Source organism: Antechinus flavipes, chromosome 1 (assembly GCF_016432865.1).
Source record: "Antechinus flavipes isolate AdamAnt ecotype Samford, QLD, Australia chromosome 1, AdamAnt_v2, whole genome shotgun sequence".
Taxonomy (NCBI): Eukaryota; Metazoa; Chordata; class Mammalia; order Dasyuromorphia; family Dasyuridae; genus Antechinus; species Antechinus flavipes.
In genome coordinates, this window is record NC_067398.1 from 364,616,819 (window position 1) to 364,629,072 (window position 12,254).

The window sequence follows — 12,254 nt, forward strand, 5'->3', positions numbered from 1 at the left end:
TAAGCTTTGATTCACATTTAGTACCTGTTGTTCTCTCTTTGGATACAGGTGATATTTTCTATCCCCTGTCTATTGGAATTGTTTTGAATCACTACATTGTTGAGAAGAGCTAAATGTGTCATAGCTAATCATCCCATAATCTTGCTGTTGCTATGTATAATGATCTTCTGTTTCCGCTCATTTCAATTTTGCTTAGCATCAGTTCATGTAAATATTTCCAGGCTTTTCTGAAATCAGTCTGCTCATAATTTCTTATAGAACAATAATTCTATTACATTTATATGCCATAACTTATTCAGCCATTCCCTAATTGATGGGCATCCACTCAATTTGCAATTCTGTAGGTGGCTGTATTTTCTCAACTTTTTGGAGCCGTGTTTGATTATTATAATGACAGAATTCAATTTGAGAAAATACATTTTTTAGTGGTTATGCTCTTTGTTAATATAATATTTGACTTTTCTTCCAGTTGACATTTTTTGGCTGTTGCCAGAATAAAAAAGTACAAAGAAAAAAATCAATTTAGATTATTGATGGAGAGGACAAATACTGAAGCTAAAGCTTAAATACTTCGGCCACATAATAAGAAGACAGGATTTGTTGTGAAAGGAGAAGGAAATCTTATTATTTCATGGAGTTTTAAGCATAATGTAGTTTCCTGTGTTTATCTCTTTTGGCTGTGTCTATTTTTATTGTTCTCTCGTCTGAGATTATCAGCCCTTATTTTAAAATTTATGTGAGTCATAACAAACATTCCATTGATACTTCCTTTTATCTCTTTGTGAATCTTGATGTTTTAAATACATTTCTTGTAAACAACATATTGTTGAATTTTGCTTTCCAATCCATTTTGCTACCTTCCTTAGTTTTATGGGCATGTGCTGGGGACCCAGAGGTTTGGGACCCAGAGGTCAGAGGTCTGTGCTGAATTAAGAACAGGAAAGTATTCCTTGCAGTTCCCCTGATAAACAGGAGACCCAGAGCATGCTGAGGTTGCTGATTTGGGCTTTGGTCAAGAAAATCACAGTGACCCAAAATATGCATGGTCCGAAAATTGGCTCTGTTATCAGGAAGTAAACTCCGTGGCTTTCCTGACTCACTCCTGTCAGCATAAGATACTTCCTCATGTTTGGCATGGGAGGCTGGGGATAAAAGAGGGGCTGGAGAAGAGGGGAGAGAGGTAGGGATGTAGCTGTGACCAAATGCACCACAATAAAGAGCACCTTGGTTTCATCTCTTTTGGCTTGTGACTCTCCTTGGGGAATATGGCTGATTCATCCAGATGTGCACTAAGGACTGTGGGAAGGTAAGACCTGGCTGCCCTCAGGTATAGAACCTGAGCTGCCAGGTGTAGCATCTGGTAAGTGGCGCCCAAACAGGGGCTTGAAGGTGTATTGTGCAGGAAGGGACCGGGAACCTGCAAGGAATGCAGGAAAACAAGGAGAATTCCTTCCTGACATTGTCAGGTGTGAAGATGGGAAATTCAATATTGTGATCAAGCCAGAGGAAAATGAGATGTGAGCTAGGCAATTATATAAGGTTATTAAAAAAACAGGGAGTTCATTGCCATTGGGGGATCTATGGGCTTTCATTCTAAAAATTCTGACTGTTTCCCTGTGGCTCACTGACACAGGGATGGATAAGGCAAAATGGAAAATTGTAGGGGAACAAATGACTAGTTATGAGAAAGACACCCCTGGATTGTTGGAGGATAAGAACTTTATAATATTCAGTCTTGTAAGAGCTGCATTTGAAGGGGTGAGCTACCCAACAGTGCAGCTTTATCATGGAAAGCCAAACTGAAAGTAAAATGAGCTTGCCTGAAATAGCCTCAGAAGAAAAAGAGGAACTCTGGCCTCCCTCCCCCACCGCTGCTCAGGGCACCCTCTTATAAACAATTATGCCCAGACTTGAGAGAATTAGAAGCTTCTTTACCTGAGGAAGGACTAAGTTCCCTACCAAATGTGAAAAAAGAAAGAAAAGTCTGAACTAGCCCACTCTGCACTCCATACATACCAGCAAAAGTGGAATCTGCTAATGTTATATGTTCTGGTAACCGGTTATGCTAGAAGGGCATGGACTGAATTAATAGGAGAACAGGGTGATAGGAAAAGCATGGCACAGGTAAAGCAAAATCCAAAAGAGCTTTTCCCAGGTTTTGTTGTCAGCATGCAGGAAGCTGTGGCCCAATGTGTGGGACCAGTAGAAAGCGCAGAAAGAGTACTCAAGATGATGGGGAAGGAACATGCCAATTATGGCTGTAAGAAGGCTATGATTGGCCTTCCTTCAGAGGTGGAGCTAGAGGATATGCTAAACAGATGTGAAAGGTAGGATCTGATAGTTATCAAGCTGGGCTGCTTGCGGAGCAATTCCTGTTAATAAACATGAGGATGAGAGATGCTATGAGTGTGGCCAGCCAGGGCATATAAAAGGGATTGTAAGCAAACACAACCTGTGGTCATTTGTTCCAAATGTGGCAAGAATGGACATTATGCCAAACAGTGCAGAACCAATAGGAAACAGGGAAACGGAGTGAGGCGTCCCTCGTGGGCTCATATCTACACAAAACAGAACAAAAGCCTTAGGCTTATCCCGCCCAGACCTTGGAAGGAGAACACAAGCAATTACGGATCAAAAAACCCCACAGAATCCCTATCCAGCCCAGGCAAATATTGAGTGCCTCCTCATGCTGCAGTAGAAGTCCCCATTAACTCTCTTCCTTCCTCTGTCTTATTCTGTGTCAAACTGATTCTGTTCCTGCCATAGTCCACCCTTGCATTCTCCCCACAGGGTTGTCCTCCATCATATTGACCCACGCCATGATGAGCCTGCTTATATAGATAACTACTCTGCTGCGGTAGCTGTCCTTTTATCCTTGGTCCCAGAACCACCTCTTGTGGCACTGAGTCAAGTAATTGAACTGGGGAAGCCCTTTGCCACAGTCTTACTGAATGGGCGGCCTTTCTGAAGCTTAAGACTCTGGGGCTGATCGAACAGTGATCACTGCCTCTGTGTATTGGCCCTCTGATTGGCCCCTAGAGCCAGCTTCAACCCATATATATGGCATAGGAGGCGCACAAAGTGTCACGCAATCAATAAAACTGGTAGAATGGAAGTTGGATGATAGAATTGGCTGATTGAAACCTCTGGTGATACCTGGCCTTACAGTAAACTTATGGACAGAGATAGAATGAAACATTTAAGTTTGAAGCTTACAAATGAGTGTTTTTAATGGGGGTCAATGAAAAGTTGGGGAGCACATACCCTCCTCTGACCTGGAAAACCACTACATCTATCTGGAGGGAACAGTGGCCCCTGACCCCTGAGAAGCTCCTCGCTTTACAGGATCTAGTCTGTGAGCAGTTAGCCTGTGGTCACATTAAACCAGCCTTTTTCCTGTGGAACTCTCCTGTGCTTGTTATTAAAAAGAAATCAGGAAAATGGAGGATGTTAACTGACCTGAGAGGGGTAAATGCTGTCCTTGAGCCTATGGGCGCCTTACAACCTGGCCTCCCATCACCTAATGCTATTCTTCAAGGATCTGCAATATGGATAGTAGATATCCAAAATTGTTTCTTTAGTATTCCCCTGCTTGAACAAGGTAGGGAGAAATTTGCTTTTTCAGTGCCCTAGGTCAATAATAAAGCAGCCATGTTAAGCTATCAGTGGAGAGTCCTCCCACAAGGCATGGCTAACAGTCCCACATTATGTCAAGGGTGTGTCTCACTGGCATTACAAGGCCCATGAAGTAATTGGCCAGAAGCCTACATCTGCCATCATACGGATGACATCTTAGTAGCTCATCCTTCTCAAGTCACTTTGAGAAAAATAAGCAAAGTTGTTATAACTGAATAACAGCAACTTGCATATTGCACCTGATAAGGTTCAAACACATCCTCCTCTGTCATACCTAGGGTTTATGCTGACTGATATAAAAGTAACCCAACAACTGTTGGCAATTCAATGGGATAACATAGCCACCTTAAATGATTTTCAGAAATTAATAGGTTCCATCCAATGGATCAGAGCCCACACCCTTCTTCCTGCTACTTTAATGAAACCTCTCTATGAATTACTGAAGGGGGCTGACCTCCCCTTGAATATAGACACCTGAGGCTAGAAAGGAGTTCCAAGATATATTGTCCTTATGTATCAGCCATTCCCCACTCTGGGTAGATCAGAATGCTCCCATAGTCCTTACTTGATAAAAAATGAAACACTGTTGCCATACATCAAGGACTTAAGAGTCTTTGAATGGGTACATGGGACCAGAACATCGCAAATTATTGTCCCGAATTTGCAGAAAGCAGGCAGAATACTCCTTGAGGCAGTACAGGTGGCCCAAGATGCCTCCCTGTTATTAACTAAAATTGTGTGGGAAAATTGGGTTGCAACTCCCCAAAAGATAGTATTACAGCAACTGATCCGAGGGCCTAACATATTTATGGATGCAACTAAGAAATACAAAGCAGCTGTGGTCCTCGGTGAGTCTAAAGAAGTCACCATCTTAGTCACCATCCTAGACACCCCCTAGAACAGTATGCAAAAAAAGGAGCTCTGTGCTATAGTTCATGCTCTCTTATTGTATCCCCAGGCTATTAATGTTATCTCTGATAGTGTCCAAGCTATCCAAGCTATGCACAAAGTGGAGAATGCTGTCATTCTAGATCAGAAGCCACTACAGGCGCCTTACTCTTGCGTGATCAGCAGACCCTCTCTGCGTGCACAGTACCAAGTTTATTTTTTGCACGTCCCCTCTCATACAGATGTGTGGTGTTTTTCTTCTTTAAAATAATAATTGTTCTCTCTGGGAGAGAGCAAGTTTCTTGGGGAGGTTTTCTGGAGGCATTCTTAGTATCAGTTCAGATCAATAATTACCCCAAATGCAACCGGGTGATACAACTTCAGATCTTTTATTGCCTCCAATATAGCCCGGTTAGCTTAGAGGCCTATCTCTCTGCTTGGTTCCAAGAGCTCCCTCCGAATGTCTCCAAATCCGAAGGTTTGTCCTTCAGCCTCCAGCCAGCACAAAGGTGAATCTGTCTTGCCTCTGAGAGAGGGCTTGTGGGCTTCCTCCCAGAGTGCTCCTCTCCAACCCCAGTCAATGTTGGGAAGTAACTCTCTTCCAAGAGAGGGCTTCTGGCTGAACTCACTTGACACTCCCCTCTCAATCTAATTCAGCTGAACTCTCTCAACTGGGCTTCTATATGACTCTTCTGAGAGAATGGGATTATGGGTTTTCTCCCAGAGTGCTCTCTGGCCCTAAGAGCTTCAAGGGAGGTGTGAATTTACAAAGTTACACAGTTTACTTTGTGAATCTCCCATACTTGTGAACTCCAATGAGCACTTAAATACTTCTTGCTTATATGAGCTCTCTAAAGGTGGGAACACAAGCATTGTATCAATTAGTTCTACTTAGTATCTTGTTTCAGGTTCTGGCCCAAAACATCTCCTTGTAAGATCAGATCAATGATACTGAATGATGCTAAATTAGATAATTATTGTCTCTATCAACTCTAATGACTTAACAGTTTGTAAAGATGCCAACACAGATGGACTTGGCTTTCTATCTGATGGTAACAGGTTAACTGATGCTGCTGACTCCCCTTCTAATGCCCTCCCTGCTCCCTTCCTTCTCCTGAAGAACAGGCGAAGGCAGCTCACTCCTTCTTACATCTGTCAGCTCACTCCTGTATGGCATCACGGATGAACAAGCTAGACAAATAGTCAAAGAGTGCTTGCGTTGTGTTTCTTTTACACCTCCCCCCAGTTCTGGAGTGAATCCCCGAGGATCCTCAACCAAGGAAATGTGGCAAATGGATGTTATGCACCTTAATGGCAGCTGTGTTCTGTATGCATTGCCACTTACTCAAAGTTCTTAATGGCCAGTGTACAAGGAGGTGAACGAGTGCGCCATGTCAAATATCATTTATATCATTGTTTCTCCATAGCTGGGACCCCTTAGAAAGTAAGACTGATAATGGTCCGGCTGATACTTTACAGGATTGAGGGAAGAGATTGGGATTGTGCACATTACTGGTATCCCTGTAATCCCACTGGGCACTGGGTAACCGTGCCTTGAAGGTGATCCTTGCAAAACAAAAACGGGGAAGGGGGAGATTAACTCAAGGGTGCCTGGACAGAGCCCTGTACACATGCTATTTTCTTCAGCTCTCACCTGTCGATGACTCGTCCCCTGCCATGAGACACTTTGTCTCAGTTAAATATACCCTACGCATGCCACCAGGCATGAACATAGGTGACCCTAAAAGACCACTCTGGATCGTATAAAAGAATCCTGAAGGGGTTTGGTCAGGTCCATACAGAATACTAATGTGGGGTCCAGGTTCTCTTTGTATCTCTACAGAAACCAGAGACTGGTCGGTGCTGACCAAATGCACCCAGAAAGTGGCTAACGATAGGAAAAAGGAGACGATGCTGCCATCAGCAGGAGGAGGCAATCCCAAGATGAAAGCAAGCCTGACAATGCTCCTGAGACGGCTGATGAGCCTAACCCTACTCCCCGCCACAGGGAGTGACCAGCACTGGGCATTACCCATAACCCTCCCTGGCCCGAGCTTGTTGACTGGGGTGAAGCCCTCCCATCCCTATATACACAGGGCAATGTGTTCTGCATGGCTAAAAAAATGGCCTGATTATGACACCCCCTGGGCGAACTGGAAGAGCATCAGTACAGAATTTTCATTTTTCTGGACTGTCTGCTGGGATTCCTTTTTGTGTTACTAAAGCATCACCTGGTTTGGGGTACTGTGTGCCTTTGGTTAGGAGCACCCTCAGACATTGGTTTAAGTTGGGATGTTCCTCTGTTGAGGAAGTTGTTCAGTTATTAAGCCCAAATACTGTGCCATGCCCAGAACACCTGCCGATCCACTTTGCTGAGGAATCTCAGTGACCCATGCCGCACCTACTATGGGGACCTGTCCTACCTATGGAACATTGTCACCAGGACAATAGGACACATTTCAGGAGCAATAATAAGACAGTCCAGAACATTTCTGAATATTTGCATGACAATCTCCTTCATCATCAGGTGCAACATATGCTTATATATATATAATTGTATGCCTTACTGCTTTTGGTGCTAACTTAGCACCCACCCTGACAAAAGCTTTCATATACCTGCTCAAAAGTGAGCTTCATGCGATTTATACCTTACTCCCCATCACCTATTCCCCTAAACCTGTAAGTGTTGCATGCTAAACAAGAAAGGGGAGATGTTGGGGTCCAGAGATCTGGGATCCAGAGGTCAGAGGTCTGTGCTGAATTAAAGAACAGGAAAGTATTCCTTGCAGTTCCCCTGATAAACATGAGACCCAGAGCATGCTGAGGTTGCTGATCCAAGAAGGTCACAGTGACCCAAAATATGCATGGTCCGAGAATTGGCTCTGTTATCAGAAAGTGAGCTCTGTGGCTTTCCTGACTCAGCATAAGATCCTTCCTCATGTTTGGTGTGGGAGGCTGGGGATAAAAGAGGGGCTGGAGAAGAGGGGAGAGAGGTAGGGATGTAGCTGTGACCAAATGCACCACAATAAAGAGCACCTTGATTTCATCTCTTTTGGCTTATGACTCTCCTTGGGGAATACGGCTGGTTCATGTCCAGATGTGCACTAAGGACTGTGGGAAGGTAAGACCCAGCTGCTCTCAGGTGTAGAACCTGACCTGCCAGGTGTAGCATGTTCATTTCTTTTCCATTCACCATTATGATTATTAATCCCCTCCACCCCCCAGATTCTCTTGTATTATTATTATTTTTTTGGCTTTATTTTTTCTCTAATGCTTTGTTGACAAAACAGAAGAAATTGGAGGGGATAAAGAGAATACAATCAATACTAATTTAAAACCTTGCCTTTGTTTCTTGTAATTTTTCTCTACTTTTTATCCTTTATAATTCACTCTCTGAAATTGAAGTTTATTTTGATTATTTCCCTCAATTTCCCATTTAAATTCCACTTCCTTTTTTTCATCTTTTCTTCTTTTGCTATCAAATCTCATAATCAGTTCCTGGACTGAGACTGTGCCAGAGTCAGATTTCATTCTCTGGTATTCCACTGGATCTTCTCTTGGATAATAAGGGGAGAGTGCGTGCTCCTGTCCACACAATACACACATGTAGCTGGGATTAGGCCCTGCCTTCTGCTATAATTCTCTCCTATCTTCTGGTAATCTAATATAGGGGCAGGCCTTAACCTTTCTGTCTCCTTTTCCTTTCACAGCTCCAGCTTAGAGGTTACTCTGTCCCTTGCTGTAGCCTTGACAAACCTCAATCATATGTTAGAGATTGTGCTGCTCTCAGATCTCCTGGAAGTCCACTTAGCATCTATGTGCTCTTTTACCTGGATCTCTGCTCTGCCTGTTCTAGCCACTCAGTACCTAGACTGTTTAGGCATCAGCACAGTGACTGGAAAATAGGAGACAATAAATATTTGTTGAATTAAATTGGACTTTTACTTTTCTATTGTATTGAAACAATTGCTCTCTGTATTTTATGAATTTCATTCTTGGGACTTATCCATTCTCTCTATAGAATTTTGATCCATGGGATCTTACTTTTTCTTTCTCTGAACTATTTCAAATCTTTTTTTTTCTCAAATTATAGTGTTCATATCAATCTATAGCTATCTCTTTTTTCTTTTGTGATAAATTCAAAGATGAAGTTATTACTTCCCTACAAGGTTACCATCTTTTTCATCCCCTATATAATTTTCTTCTAGTTGGTGAGTTTTAGAAATTTGAGACTTATAGTGCCCTGGATCAACACACTTCCGCCTACCCCTCACCCCTTCTCCAAAGGTTTCCACTTAGCTTTATTGAACAGTCAGATAAACCTAATGATCCTGGAATTCTCCATAGCTTTGTCTTCTATTTGCTCCAAAATTTTAGCATAGTTCTAGAGTTCTTGGCCCAGAAATTTCTCTTTTTCCCTCTTTTGCTAATTGCTGTTAACTTTAATTTCTGTAGCTTTTAGATTATCTCAGAAACTCCATATTGACTTTTCTCTTTGTCCACTGGAAACACATCAATGGGACTATGCTGGCTTTCTTCTGGGGAACTAAGTATATGTGTCCAACTATTTCTCTCTGATTCCAGCTCTTATTCTCATGTCCACTTTCTTCATTTTAAAATGCCAAGTCCAAGGGTGTTACTCAGGTATATGAATTGACTATGAATCAATAAATCATCTTCAATGTGGTATTAACTGGACAATCAAGGAGAAGGCAAGGTATCTTAGAAGGAGGTAAGCCTTTGAAAAGGAACTTACACCTTTTGACCTAAGTTAGGTCAATTATATCAAGACAAATTATTCACTGGTGGGACAAAACACAGGGTACAGGACAATGCTTTGGCACATCCACTGCAGGGAAAAAACGGATCATAAACTCTTCTCCAAACTGAACTTGCGACATCCCACTTCCAACCAATTATACCAATTTCTGTGTAAGCTATACCTGATGTATGGAATCAACACTTACTTCAATTGTTACCTTCTTTGAGAAATCTTTCTTGATCCACTCTCCCAATCTCTTAAGCTATCAGGGCTCATCCTTTTCAAACATTACTAAAGGACTTTGTCTTTTATTTGTCTTCCTAATCTGATCCTTCTTCACTCCCTACTTTGCATCATAATTCTTTAGTAGAATGAAAGCTCCTTAGGGAAGGGACTCTTACCTTGTGTATTTGTTTCCCAATGCCTAGAATGGTGCCTTAAACATATTAAATATCAGTGTTCATCAAATTAAGGCATTCTTTGTGCACCTTCAGTGTGATGAGGGGGAAGGAATTCCAAGCCATGACAACTGTTAAGAGAAGAAAGAATGGGATTTTCTGTTGTCACTGGGCAGCTGGACTGGTTAAACTATTTCTATGTAGCTACATGTAAGAAAAATCTAAGTAGTACATTAATTAAGTATTTCCTAGCATAGGTGAAAGAAGTTCAAGGTTGTATCTTACTAATAATGAATTGGTGGGGGAAGGGGTGAGAAAACTTGACATTAGTATGAATAGACTTTTAAAAATTTAACCTCTTTGAAATTAGAGACAGTGCTCAATCTGAATGCTGCAATATCACAGTGCTCATCCATATTAAAACTTAGTTTTAGGTGATGAAAATTCCAAATATTCAGTCAATTAATTATTGAGTGCTCTCTATAGGGCTAGCCTTGTGCTAAACACTGCTATCAGGGTCAAATCCAGTACCCTGTCACTGAGAATAGCCTTACAGCTATTCTCTCATGGTATTAGAAAATAGTGTCCTGATCTTGTGATGATGAGAGCCATCTACACCCAGAGAGAGATTTGTGGGAATTGAGGGTGGATTACAACATTTTAGCATTTTCACTCTTTTTGTTGTGGTTTGCTTGAATTTTATTTCTCATTTAAAATTTTTTTTTAACTTTTTGATCTGATTTTTTTTTGTGCAGCAAGATAATTGTATAAATATTTATGTCTATATTGGATTCAACACATATTTTTACCATGTTTAATATATATTGGATTATCTGCTATCTAGGGGAAGGGGGGAAATTGGAATACAAGGTTTTTCAAGGATCAATGTTGAAAAAATTACCCTTGCATATGTTTTGAAAATAAAAATCTTCAAAAAAAAAAAAAAAGAAAATCGTGTCCTGAAGGTTTAGGGGAGGTCAGATACATTCAAGTCCTTAAAGATCTAGTACTGCCTACATTTTTAGATTGAAATTACTTCTGGTAGCTGAGCAGTTCCATCTATGTGGCAACAGATTGTCTCCTCCCGGGCTGAATTTACCTGGAAGCACCTGTTAAAAGGCTATCCTTCCCACATGGTCTACCTTGGCATAAGCTGACCTCCTGGGAGAAGTCACAGGTGTTGCTCTCAGTCTTGACCTGATCTTTGCCTTTTACTGTCCTTTTGGCTTCTCCACTTCTGATTTGCCTATAATCCATGTCAGCTCATTTTGCTTCCCACCTGTGCCATCCTTTCATGTATACTCACCTTGTGCCCACTGGTGAGGAACCCTGAATCTTTTTTTTTTTTTTTTTTTTTTTGCTTACCGGCTCACTCTTACCTAGCCCTCTGCTTAGATCTCTGCAGTTCTGACCATTCCTATTCTAAACAGTCATCTATAATAGCAGTGAGATATTCCCAAATAGAGCAATGTATCAGTTTGGTGTTCTTGTCCCTAATAAGCTCATCCTTCAAATATTTCTCAGTTTTGGGGAACAGTTCTTGTCCTGTGTGTACAGAGGATCAGATAAGGAATTCTTTGAGACCTGAAGCTATAGCCCTTCCAGAATGAAATATACCTATCCTGCATGGATAGTGTCTATTCCATGGGTTAGTGGACATAGTTACTTCACTGATTCTACTGCCTCTTTTATGGGGCTCAATCAGTCAACAAGCATTTGTTAAGCATTTATTAAATTCCAGTCATTATGTTAAGAGCTGGGGACACATAGAAAGGAAAACAATAATAACATCAACAAACAAACATGGTCTCTGCTTTTGAGGGGTCCACATTCTAACTGGGGAGACAATATGCAAATAATTGAATATGTACAAGAAATATCCAAATTGCAGATAATTTTAGAAAGAAGGGGGATGCTAGATGGCATAGTGGGATGGAGCACTGCTCCTGGAGTCAGGGGGATCTAAATTAAAATCTGACACTTAACACTTATTAGCTATGTGACCTTGGGCTAGTTATTTAACCTCAATTGCCTTGTTTTCCTTTCCCTAATTTTTTTTAGAAGGAAGGTACTAGGATTGGGGGTGGGATGTGATGGGGATACCGGGAAAGACCTGTTGCTTAAGGTGGGATTTAAGTTGGATTGAAGGAAAGCAGGGCAGCCAGGAGGTATAATTACGAAGAGAGGAGGACTGCCAGGGAAAAAGTATAGACATCAGAGATGGAGAGTCATGTGTGGGTAACAGCAGGAGGCCAGAATCACTAGATGTTAAAATACATGGAAAAGAATAAAGTGAAAGAAGCCTGGAGAGATAAAGATGAGACCAGATTGTGAAGGGCTTTAAAAGCCAAGCAAGGGATTCTGAAATTGATTTGGGAGTTAATAGGGAGCCATTGGATTTTATTGAGTAGGGGTTGATATGATCAGATCTGTACTTTAGGAGGAACACTGGCAGCTGAGTCAAAGAAGGACTGATACAGGGAGAGACCTGAGGCACATTGGCCTCAAATTCTAGTCTATTTCAAGAGTGTTAAATTTGGACAAACTAAGTATAGCTATAGGAAGGTATA

The 12,254-nt window shown here is 41.6% G+C and overlaps 1 long non-coding RNA gene across 1 annotated transcript in view; it reads left to right on the plus strand.

The window, feature by feature from the left end:
* Window positions 1-5,963: 5,963 nt before the first annotated feature.
* The window catches only part of LOC127543544 (uncharacterized), a 173,656-nt gene continuing 167,365 nt past the window's right edge, over window positions 5,964-12,254 (plus strand). Inside the window, exon 1 of the long non-coding RNA XR_007949252.1 lies at window positions 5,964-7,645. This is a non-coding gene — a long non-coding RNA (uncharacterized LOC127543544). The remainder of the gene's footprint in view (window positions 7,646-12,254) is intronic.